The 13426-nt window shown below is 33.9% G+C and overlaps 1 protein-coding gene across 50 annotated transcripts in view; it reads right to left on the reverse strand.

Annotated features, from left to right (window-relative positions):
• Positions 1-13426, reverse strand: part of RIMS2 (regulating synaptic membrane exocytosis 2) — a 456916-nt gene that overhangs the window by 304970 nt on the left and 138520 nt on the right. The window lies entirely within an intron of this gene.

Raw genomic sequence — 13426 nt, forward strand, 5'->3', positions numbered from 1 at the left:
TATGGTGCTTCCAAACAGCATGTAAAGTCAGGTGAGACAAAAGCCTCAATTCCTTCTTGATACCTGATACCATCCTCTCAAGTGCAATGTTAGCTTTTGAAACATTCTTTCTAGATTTTGAACTTTTAATATAAGCTCCATCGCATGTGTTAGTAAATACACTGTCTGACTCATAAAGTTTATGTAACTGAAAATTATTTTAGCAATGCAAAGGGTAAAAGCTTTCTGCTGAAGATTTAGAAACTGCAGATAAGATAGCAAGCATCAAGAATGCCTTCAGAATCTCTACATTCTGTTCCTGGGTTTTTTTACTACTTCTTTATATGGATATTTCAATACTTGAATTAAGTTGTGTGAAGATAGACTAAATATATAATCAGAATTTAAGCAAACACAACTGCTGATGAAGTCTTAACTACTAGTATGATCAGGTAACAGTTGCCTCTTTGGAAGAAAGAGTGTTAGATTGGAGCTAGGTCAAATTAATTTTTAACCTCATGGGCAGAAACACGTATTTCATCTGCAGTATTATTCTTTAGTGAATCCTACAAGCAAATAGTTTACTTTATAAAATCTTGCGTAAAAGATAACATACAAACATGGTGTAAGATACACACATTTTTCTGAAAATAAGGTTTTTCATGTCACAGGGATAATTTAAATAAAAGTAATTAATTTTAATTTCAGTTCTTTGACTTGCCTTGCATTGGACTGAGAGCACAATTAGACAAATATAATAGTAGTGAGGCTCACATGATGCAGAAAAACCCAGAAACAATAGTAGCAGTATTTGCTCTATTAATAATGAGATTCAGTCCATGTGCTTTAATTAGGCATTTATGTTTTGTAAACAATAATTCCTAGTTAATCTTAATGAAATATAAACTTCCTGAGATAGCACTTAAATCTCAGCTGTTATATTCTACAATATAATGCCAGACAGTGAAAATAATCAAAAATCCCTCAATTTTCTAAATTCATCTGAATGTGAATGACAGAAATAGAACACAGCTAGAGATGGAAAACGTTTATTAGATCATCTAGTTTGTTTCCATGACAATGAAAGATCTTTCCCCACAGTACATTTTCTAGAATTTACTCAATCTAATTCAAGGCTTATACCATTTCTTATGGGATAAATCACATATTGTGGTAGGTTAAGAAATTTGCATGGGCATCCAGTTGAAGTCTTCCACTCTTTACACCACATTCATGTCTTTTTTTTAAAATCTCCCAAATAAATCTTCTTTCTTCTTGTGGTTTAGGTAATCACTACATATAGCTGCTGCTAATCTGTCTCTTTTAAATGCTAGCTAAACCAACCTGGACATATTTCCCTCTCTGTTCACTATTCTCTTCTGAAATTTTTTACCTTATGCTTTTTCCGAAATCCAGATTTGCTAAAAATGCATGTCCAGAATTATGCACAGTGGACTGAATGTCAGGGTCTCAGAGATTTGTAGGACAGCATGTTACCCCTTATATTTAACAGTCAGAAATACTACGCAAAACCTAATAGTCTTCAAAATGTTTTATTTAGTTGATAATCCATCAGTCACGGTCAGCCCCAACAAGCATCTGTGGCCTTTTTGTGGAAAACACTAAGTTGCCATGCTACAAATGACGTTTATCTAAAGTTCGCTGTTGTTTCTAAAATATTCTCCATATTATCGCAGTTTCTGAGTGATATACAATAAACATATGTTCATCATTAAGAGTTCAAATACAAGGCTCCTTTTTCCAACTAGTTCTAGCCAAAATTTTCATCAATGTACAGAAAGACAGTTTACAAAAGAATATAAGGCTACTTGGGAGAGATACTGATTTTGTGGCAAAATGTACACCTACTTTGCTGTATTATATTTCCCGAGGACAACAATATTTAGGTCAGGTTGGATGAGGCATTGAGGAACCTGGTCTAGTGGAGGGTACCCCTGCCCATGGCAGGGGAGTTGGAACTGGACAATCTTTAAGGTCCCTGCCAATCTGAGCCATTCTGTCATTCTGTAACAAATAAATTATTTCTGAATATAAAACTTTAAACACAATTAACCACCAGAGTGAAAAAAAATCTTAATTGACTAATCTAGATCCGTAGTGATTCAGGGAAAGCAGCAGTAGCAAGCTGCAGTCTTTTTTTAGTCAGCAGATTATATAGTTTAAAAGAAACTAGAAAAAGTTACCCTAATACCTTATTGCGTGTACTGTTTGCACAGATTTAAAAAAAAAAGGAGACCCAGTTTATACATATCTAAAATACTATTTTACAGGATTAAAGATGAGATTTCAAGCTACTCAGATAAATCTAGCTTTCCCAAGAGAATGTTGGGAATACCTGAGACTGTTTTCCTTCATACAAGAAACAAAGTTAAATATTCTCCTTTGAAGGAAAAAAAATTTATATTAACTATGGAACCATAATTAATTCATGATAATATATGGATACCTCCATAAATGTAGTATCATTCCTAGTTAAATATTCAAACTGCCTTACTTATTATACATGATTATATAGCACAAATAAAATGCAGCAGCCCTGCAGCAGAAAGTACAGCTAATCAGCACAAAGTGTCTCACAGACAGAAAATATAATCATGTGAAATGGAGGCTATGCTTTCACTGCAGTTAATACAGACTTCTGCTGAGATACTGACATTATTCTCCATCGCAGCAGCTCTCCCTTTTTCCAGTTTAGTAATGCTTCTAAATTGGACTTCACAATAAGTTTTAAGTACAGGCAAAGTCTAGGTCTATATACAAAAGTCCTTACTATGTTTCTTTTTTTTTTTTCTGTAGATGTATATAGGTATATAAATACAAAGTCAGATTCATGCAAGCATTAGCCAATTTGCAGTCATTATAGAGTGCATTCAGATTAATGACTGTAGCATTTATTTAATGTATCTAGTTCAGTCTTTGCTAAAGCATGCACTAAAATAACACTGTATGAAATAATTAAGTACAAAACCTGTCCAAATAATAGAAAATAAAATTTTCTTTCCATAGGCTAATCCAGTGCAGTGCTGATAAAAATTCTGAAATTAATTTATTAGTCTGGGAACATTTTACCTTCTCTTGGTTTTCGTTATATAATTTAAAGTAGTGCATTCTCTTCTGGAAAGTAAAAAACCACCAATGGCCATTAGTGCAAAATAATTTTAAAATTTTAAACAAAGATAAGTTATTTGGTTTTAGGTAGTGTTATGAGCAAAGAAAGACATTGGACTTTTAATTAAATGCTTTTATGTAATAAATTCAGATTCAAACCCACATAAAGTAATAAGGAAAGAAATTAGTTTCTGTGATGTTTTATTTAGGTACATGGAGATAATGAAACATTCTTCTCTATTACAACAGTTCAAGTTTTGCATTGCATGAGGGATACATGACATAGGATTTAATGAGATATTCTATTCTTTCGTAGCATATTTTCGCTGAAGCAGGAGAAGGAAATGATACAGATAGGCAAGAGACAGAAATAACTGCAACTCAGTTATTTGGTCTATACAATAAACTCTGTTTCCTACCTTATCTCCACCCTGTTGCACTCCTTACATTTCAGTCTACTTTTTCAACACATTTTCATTCAAGTTAACATGACTTTCTGGAGACAAAACCATAGCACACCAATACCACATCACTCCAAATTTGGAATTGTTATAATGAAACTCCCAGAATTCAAGTAAACCTGATGTCCTGCCAAAGATATGTTAAAAAATATATTTTTCTTTCTTCCCTTTAGTTAGCTCATCTCACTTCAGCTGGAGAAGCAGTAATTTTGAGATTAGTTCTCAATCTGATCTAAGCTCTGGTTTCAATATCCACTTGCTCCAATCAAAGGTGAATATATCCAACAGACTTTTTTCTATATGCCATAAGTGCAGTTCAGATATCACCCATATGTGATCAAAATGAAATACAACTGATGTATCTCACATGATTTCTATGAAAAAAGGGATTTTCGAGACAGCATTCAGACACCAGTGATTATTCTAAAACTTTCGCAACTAAAGGTAAGTAGGAAATGGATTTATTTCTATATTCAGTCATGAACTCCAAGATACAGACTTACTCATAGTGGATTACATCAAAAGACCAAAATCCAGTAAAAATCCCTTTGCACTAGTTGCAAGGAAGTAATAATAAAATCCACAAAAATGTCGATTTGCAGTTTCATCACCAGTATACTGTCACGAGGCCATACAAAATTCTATGTGGAATTAATAACAAATAAATAATTATTAATTGATAATTAAAAGCAAGTTTTTGTCTGTGCAGGAGAACAGGGTCTTTTTGTACACTACTACAATCCTGCGAGCACAGACCCTGAGCATCTTGTATGGTTACCCAACTTTTTAGTGTTTCCATTACAGTTTACATTATATAGTATATTACATTACAATGTTTATTATATTAGTATGTGTGTCACGCATTACATGTGATATAATAAATTTTATATCATCATATCATTATTATCTTTTAGGGACATGATTTAGTGGTGGACTTGGCAGTCTTGGGTTAACAGTTACACTTGATGACCTTAAAGGTCTTTTCCAATCTAAAGGGTTCTATGACTCTACAATTTTAACATGTTTACTCAGTGCATCCTCACAATTGTTAAGAATTTCTTTGTGCATACATATGTTTTATTTGTATATGAATAACACTCAGTATTTGAATTAAAAATTCCTGAAAGATCTATCTCAAAAAAAAAATCTCACTGTAGTGAGGACACATCAGTCATGTATCTGGTAGTACCTAAGAAAACAATCTAATTAATAATATGGAATAATTTGCAGCTGTTAAGACTAAGGGTGCAAATAAAGGACAAGGCACAAAATCCTGGTGTATCTCTAAGGCACTTAAGTTACTTACTCTGAGACATGTTCTAATAGCTAGAGATGTACCTAAATGCCAAAAAAAACCTGGAAAATTTAATTTGTACTTTCATTTGTGTACACTTACAAACCCATGATCATAAGACCTCTGCACATATTTATAAATTAAAATTCATAGATGCACATGAGGTATAAAAGACATATTTTCCTGGGAACTCCAGCTGTAAAGTTCACATTATCTTCCTGGCACTACAAAGGACAAGCTTGTAGAATTCAGACCCCTGTACTTGCCAGATTCTTTGACTGAACAAAGCTATACTTTCTTCTCATGTTTTATTTTAAAAAAGACAGATTTGAATTATGATTGCAGGTAGTCCTTATACATCCTAATTATGCGATGTCTTACAAATGAGCAACTTTAACATGAAAGATACATATTAAGCACAAGCAAGCTTTTGTCGACATACACAATTTGAATTGTTCCTTTTGTATATATTGCAATCCTTCCTGCATTTTAAAATCTTTTTCTGTCCTCTCTGACACTTTTCAAAAACTTCCAAAGTATGATAGCATGTCTTACTGGAAGAGTTCTTCCAAACAGGGCACTTACAAGATTTTACTGTAGGTTATTTGAATAATGATTGAACTGTAATAGAGTCACTGTGGTATAAAAAATGAGGTTTCTCTAAAACACTCATTGTTCTTGTCATTTTGTAGCATAAAAATGCCACCATTCGCAGGGAAAAAATGAAAAACCTTAAGTGAACAAAAAACTGACTACCCCTGGGCATCCTCACACCCGCACACAACGCACTTGTTCTGAGTGCAATCTGAAGACACAGGAGCAGAGACATGAAATATAATATCAGGAAATATTATCTTTTATATTGAAACATCATGTTTCAGGTAAAGATATTTTAATTAAGTTTGTATTTCTATACTTGAAAATATATTTTGTAGGATAAGAAATAATAAATCAATAATTGTTGTCTAAAGTCTTCCTAAAATTCTGATGTTTCATCTTTTAGTAATGTTTTATTAATCTTCTCCTTCAGTCACTTTAAAAATTCTCCAAACATCTTATATAGAGAAAAAAATACTAAAATTTGCAAGAAATATTCTTATTTCATTATTCTATTTATTTAATATTGAAATGGTGTTTTATTTACAACAAATATATGTACATAATACATGCCAAAAGGTCTTATATTTGGTGCACAGTAGTTAGATCACAGACTAAACTTTTTGGTTTAGAGCATTTCTCTGTGACTAAATGTCCTATTTTATAGGTTAATAATGAAATTTTTCTTAAAGCAATAATTGCATTAGCAATAATAATTGCAATACTTGCTTATCAACTTAGTTCTGTACACCTTTAACAAAGATTATTGTTCCTATTATGATATATGTGACTACTAATTTCTAAGAGACAAGGCTTTAAAACTTATTTATTCAAAATATTGATGAAGTTTCATGATAAAAAAGTTGCCTTGAATGCCAAATATGAAAATTTGGAAGTATATCTTAATCAGAAAGATGACTCAAATATTGCAGCAAGGATAAAGTGTACTAATCAAGACATATTTCATTCTTATAAATAAAGACACCATGCAAATTCCCTTTTACTTGCAATATATTATTATCATAAAACAAACAAAATTAATGTTTCAGTATTTCAATCTCTAATATCTTTCAAATTTAGGCAACTTTGGGACAAATTCTCCAATACATAACATTTTTATTTCATTTCTCTCTCATAATTATTCCTTTTCAGATTCAGAACAAGAAAGCAGAACTCAAAAAGAGGCTGATTTTGCCTTCCTATTGCAAAGCACATGCTGAAATTAAGTCAAGGACTTGAAATACCTCCTTCTGCTTCAAGCCTTTTATCTCAGGATAAAGTTTAAATTATGCCATTACCTTCAAAACTCATCTCAGATGTCACAATTTTTCAGGGGTCAATATTGCATTTATTGATTCCTTTCTAAGAGCCCTGTAAATCATTTGAGGCTCAACACCAATCTTTCTTGAACCATTTTGAAACACACTGTTTTCTATGAGTAAATCTTCTATCTGCCTTAATAATGCAAAATCAAGAGTATATTCCTGAGAATATGGGGATGATGGGTCCATAGTTAGTAACTGGTAGGACAGTCCCATCACGCATGACAGGAAATGAGCTGGGTAACTTAGTACTCCTCCCTTCCATTCTCCCCAGCTCAGCCAGACCTACACAGCCTAACATCCCAATGCTATTTGTGGTATTCCGTCCATCTGTAAGATGTGATATTACAGGTTTTAAAAAGTTTGTTTTCCCTTTCAATTCTTTTTCTACCCATAATCATACTATACCCAAAAGAACAAAACAGAAAGAAGTAATGAGGAAATGTCCAAATCCACATCAACAGAAGTGGCCTTCATTCCACTGCTCCAGTAAGTAAATATCTGTGGCAGAAACTGCAGCAAAACTTCTCAATCAAGGAACAAAGCGAAGCCATAGTTTTTTTCTAAGAAGGAAAGTTTTGCTTTTCAAAGCCCCATGTTTCTACAATGCAGTATAATTACCGCTCCTGAACTGGTAAAGGGATAGTGCCTTAGTAGGCAGATTGTACCATAACGTGCATGTGATTACTAACCCAAAAGGAAAAAAACTAAAAGGATAAAGAAGTATAAAGAAGATGAAGGCTACATAAGTGCTGTTAACCATTATTGTGTGCAGTTTTGTACCCAAAAATTTAAGAATGATTAAGCTCTCAGCATCCAAAGGAAGGGCAACAAAGATGGTGAAGGGCCTTGAGGGGAAGCCATATGAGGAGGGGCTGAGGTCATTTGGCCTGTTGAAGAAGAGGAGACTAAAGGCAGACCCCATTGCAGTCTGCAACTTCTTCACGACAGGAAGAGGAGGGGCAGACACGCATCCCTGCTCTGTGGCCCCAGTGACAGGACCTGAGGAAATGGCCTGGAGTTGAGTCGGGAAGTTTAGATTGGATATCACGAAAAGGTTTTCACCCAGAGGATGGCTGGGCACTGGAACAGCTCCCAGGGAAGTGGTCACAGCATCATCCTGGCATATTCAAGGAGTGTTTGGGCAATGCTCTTGGGCACACGATGTGACTCCTGGGGTTGGTGCTGAGCAGGGCCAAGGGTCCTTGTGGGTCCCTTCCAACTCAGAATATTCTGTGATTTTTTTAACATACTTGATAACAAGCAAAGAAGGACTGCTGAAGACACTCACTAGGAGCTTCTGATCACACAATTGGAAAAAGTGAAATACTTATGCATGAGTCTCATGAGCTGCAGGAAGCAATCTGAGGTATTGACTTTGCTGCACACCAATCGAAAAACTAAATCCCAGCTGAGACAGGATGGAGCAGATTTGCTTAGCACCCACGTCAGTTTTAGCAGAGTGACAGCACCCTGAAGAAGAGTAAAATGGATACATGGGGCTAGTTATTGTAATCACCACAGCTCAATCTGTCCTCAAATACATCTATTATCTACTCAAGGGTCAAGACTAGCAACCTTGATTTCTGGATGTTGGAACATGCAGTTTCCATAAAATACTGGGCTCTTGCTATTGAACAAATCTATAAAATGTTTCAACTATACAATATCATAGTCATTTTTAATATCATGATCTCTGTCTTTTCTTTTTCCAGAAAAAGAACGTAATACCCATATCTTACTGGGCTGTTCTGAGAATTGACAGGAATCATCTGAGTTATTCAAGAATAGAAAGAGATTTTTTTACATGTTTTCTTCAAAAAGTTGTACTTGGTAACTCAATTATATCTTAGATTTCTGTTGCTCTCACCCAGGTGAAAAAAAAATCAAGTTTTAAAGCATATTTAATCATTTCTAAATTTAGGATTATTTAAATTTCTGAATTTAAACATACTAGCTGAATGAGAAAAATTATCCACCTCTGATCCATCCTCTTTTTTCTTCCTGGTGGGAGGTTAGGATCATATGCCAGCTAGGATTTTATTGCCATCGTCAGATAACAGCAGTTGATGCACAATGAGAATAGAGAGAAACTTGTTATGGCTGCAAATATCCACAGCTCAGTGAGATTCATGGAGGAAGCATATGTCACTTTATTAAATCTGCACCAGCTGAAGTGGAAGTAACAGAAGGTATCTCTCTCCAGAGCTGGAAGAGATGGGAAAAGAAATGGCTCTGTAAGGAAATCTCTTACTTTTCTCTCTCTGAAGGTATCTGTAACAACAGAATGTTACAGGGATGGCTTTTCCTAGAAATAGGGACTTAAAAGCAAACCCAAAACCCAACAGCCGCCAAGATGGGATGGAATACAGAACTTCCTCTGAGAAAGAAACTGTTTTGGGGCAAGTTAGTACGTTTGGTTGCTTCCTCCTAATGAAGTAGAAGCATGAGAAGATGAGAAAAATCATGTTACTTGTCCCACTTTTTCCCAAAGAAGTTAATCAAGGGCCAAAGAATAGATGGAGTTAGATACACTTATTTGCAGCTCAAAGAGAACATAAGAGTGCTCTGTGAGGAATGTTTGGCAAAGGTGCAGAAAAGACCAAATACACAGCTACATGAGTTTCTCTCTGCCTTTTATATACAACTTGCTGTCCCAGCTGCCAGTCTTCCCTTTGTGTTTAGAGAAGTTCACACATATATAGCTATATATGCACACAGGGATTCACCTGAATATGGCTTATTTCTCTAATTTTAGGAAGAAAATAAGATAGAGGATTATTTGACATGGACAACCTTCCTACAGTAATATAGAGATCTAGGAGTGAAAGTAGCTTAGTTTTTTGGAATTCTGATTGTGTCAGAGGCAAGACAAATAGTTAATGGTTAGGGGAGGAAATAGCTTTGCTAGGTCTTTAATACATTAAGAAAAAACTACATGGTAGGAATACAAATATATTTACCAGTATTGTCTATTTTTTAGTTGAGAAAGCACATCAGCTACAAATATCAGGAATATACTTAAAAAAAGATTTTATGAATCTAGTATGGATGTAAAAAGGAGCAGATGGGAAAATCCCAACAAACTAAAATTTTAAAGGTAGCTATAGACAGGCTAGTTTTGAAAAGGGAGGAGAGGCAGTTTCAATTCCAGTATTAAGCAGTATTGCATTACAGAATATGGACAATATACTGTCAGTTCTAACACCATTACAGTGGTTTTCTTGGCTCTTGAACTAGTATTATTTGTAAATGCAGCATTCTCTTAGAATATTAGCAAACCTCTTGCTATGTTGCACCAATATAGTCAGGAAAAAAACTACTCAAATCTATGCCACAGAAATATTCTCACTTTTTTTTTTTTTTTTTTTTTTTTTTTTTCCCCAACAAGGAAGAGAAAATTATCTTTCTTCTTCAATACCAAAGTAATTATTATTAACACCAAAAAAACCCACAATTGTCTGTGACAGTAATTCTTAGCATCATTTGATAGCTTCATTATAAAATGGAGCTTTGGTAAATAGCTACTAGATATATTGAGGAAACAAAACAGAAAATTAAATAAGGAAATCATATGTTTCTGCTAAAATGATACCTTCAGTGTAAATGTCTAGTTTTGCCAACTAGCTAATTTATTTGGGCATTTTAGTAATCTTTTAAAAATCAGTGCATTTATGTAAAAGACTGTACCAAGGGATTTCAAAATGAAAACTCTTAGGAGTCTTCAAAAACACTGGAGTTTAATTTATTGAAAGAAAATACAACTTGTTTTTTTAAACTAGATGTGTCTAATTTCAAAGTGAGACAATTCCTGTGCGTCCATTGTACACAGAATTTTGTGAACAATCTTTGTACTGGTTTTAGGATCAATATATTAGTTATCTTATGCCCCTGTGTGGCCAAGCTAGACAGTAAACTCACTTTCACAGAACTGTAAAAAAATCCTCATGATACGTCATGTGAGAAACCAAGTTTAGGTAAATTGACCACTTTCCATTTTCTGAGAAAAGCTTCCAATATAAACTGCAATAGCAAAATTGGACTGATAGTCCTCTGTACACTTTGTATCCATTTTAGTCACAAAAGATGCTGGCCATTATGCAGTAATGTGTTAATCTGAATACCGCCCAAAGCAATTGCAACTTCTCAAAGCATGTTGCTACAAATAGAGCATCCAACAGCACAGTATTTGTACACTAAACACTAAATGAAGAATGGTAATCTGATAATTCCAGCTTACTTAATTACTAAAGTTTTAAAATAAATTTTAAAACCTTCACTGTCTTTTGTCACTTGAATGAATACTATGTCACTAAAAGTAATCAGACTACTTTTAGATTGCAAAAAAGCAAACCTCCTTTAGATGCTGCTGTAAAATTTGGATGTAATGTAAGCACATAGTGTGTTTTCATAAAAGGCCTCTTGATTTCTTTTCTGGACACATGAAGAATTTATTCCATAAACTAGCTATTTGCCAAAGTCTCAACATGCAAATCAATTCTTATAGTTTCCCAACATGAAGTAATTCTAATAATTTTTCAATAAAAAATAACTTATTACCCAGGAAATAGCACCACAACGCCCAACACAAGTGAAACACAAATTTGAGGTTAAATGATAGCTTTACTGCTTCAGCTGGCTGGAGTTGGTAATGTCAGACAGAGCTGTGTGAGAAAGGAGGGAGGCCCAGCAAACCAGCATTCTCTTTTACACTCAGTCGCATCTTACAGGAAAGTGATGCCCTGTAGCTGCCAGATGAGAACTCAGCAGCAATATTCCTCCATTAGAAGCAGCTGGGAGGGGATACCTAAACCCATTTAAGTGCTAAAATCAATCTAACTCACAAGGAGATGAATATCATTTGAGTCCTCTCACATCAGCTACTGCAAAGCCAAAACTGTGCAAATAAAAACCCAACTCATGTAAAGTTTTTATGGGAAATTATAAAAAGCAGTTTGATGTATGTTTCTGACAATGTTTAGCGTAGCATCAGAAAGCAAAGCCCAAGATCCCTATCTTTCCATCAACAAAATCTCAGCATATCTAAACTTCCTGAAGAACAAGAACTCCCCAGAACAGATGGTATGAAATTTAGGAGGAACGTATATTCAATTAAAATTATCTGTATACTACCCCCTTTCTTGTGACTTTGCTTTACACTTCGTTACTGTACAATTTGTATGCATTAACCTGTTTTCTTCACATTATTACTTTATGGCAGTACAAGTTAATCACTCTGTATGTAATGTCAGCCGTTATCTTTCTGAACTCTGACTTGTACTTTTTAGATGTAAAAACAGCAAAAAACATATTCAAAAGCGAAAGGATCATCAAAGGATAAAATATATAACTTTGAAGACTAAAGAGATAGACCACATCATACCTCATCAAAGCAGACTCTTACATGCTGGAGGTACACCAGAGTTCTGAAGCAAAACTCTTAATGCATGAACAATTAGTTTTTAGCAAGTGGCTTACATTTAATGTGTAAAGCTTTAAGTGAAAAATCTACCTAAATGATATACTACATTCATTTAATTTTTTAAAAAAGGACCAGATTTTTTGGATCAGTCAGACAATCAAAGGACTACCCTCTGAAATAAATGCCAGTGAGATTTTTTTAGTGAATAACAGATGACTTCTTCAAAGACCTTTAATCAAGATCAGATTTAAAATAAAAATAATTATTCAGAAGACGGAATCTTTTTACTCTATAACCTTAAAATATTTTCAACTTTAGTATCAGAAGACGGAGAAAGCATGAATTAGTCTCTCACAATTACTGCTGCATACTCTTTAAAAATTGCACAATGTTTTCTGGAGGCCAAAAGAATTGATACCTAGAAAAACATGACATTGCTCCTTATAAATACAGAAATATTTTCATCTAAGTAAAACAGCCCATACTAGGTAGGAGGCTCAGTTTCCTAACAATCCTTTATTGTTTCCCAGTATTCTAGAATAAATACACTCCTAATCTAAGGCACAACAAATGAATAAAATAACTCTGTCTTTTGACTTTATACTATATGCAGCTTTTGCCCAAGTCTCACAAGCAAAATAAATACTGAAAAGCACCATGCACATGTATCTGCAAAAAAAAAAAAAAAAAAAAAAAATTAGCAAAAAGCTTGCACCTCGATCTACAAAAAGCATGTACTCCGATCTGCAAAAGCAGATCCAAGGAATCAGGACTGGGATGGAAGCTGATTAGAACAGTTGCTAAGGGCTTTGTTGGTTGCTGCAGGCCTGAAACTATGCACTTGGAAATATGCACAGTTTTACAATCACAGATGATAATACGTAAATTATTTCTCCATTTTGTAGAGCTTCAAATATTTCACAGTATACCAAAGGGATTTAAGAAAAGTCTCACTGAATATAGATTTCATATATACCTAAAAATACCTTAATTCATAATGGTGATTACGATTGCTAAAACTACCTGCATAATTTTACATACCTAATTAGAAATTCATAACCAAGACAACAAAACTTGAGAACAGTAATATTAAATAAATATTTAAATATTTTAAATGGAAATATCAGCAATAAGGGAGAGAATCCTTACAAAGAAATTCTGGGAAATAAAATTATAACATTTTTTTGAAGTAAAAAGTGCAAACATCCCTGTATTTAAGAAA

Source organism: Hirundo rustica, chromosome 1 (assembly GCF_015227805.2).
Source record: "Hirundo rustica isolate bHirRus1 chromosome 1, bHirRus1.pri.v3, whole genome shotgun sequence".
Lineage (NCBI taxonomy): Eukaryota > Metazoa > Chordata > Aves > Passeriformes > Hirundinidae > Hirundo > Hirundo rustica.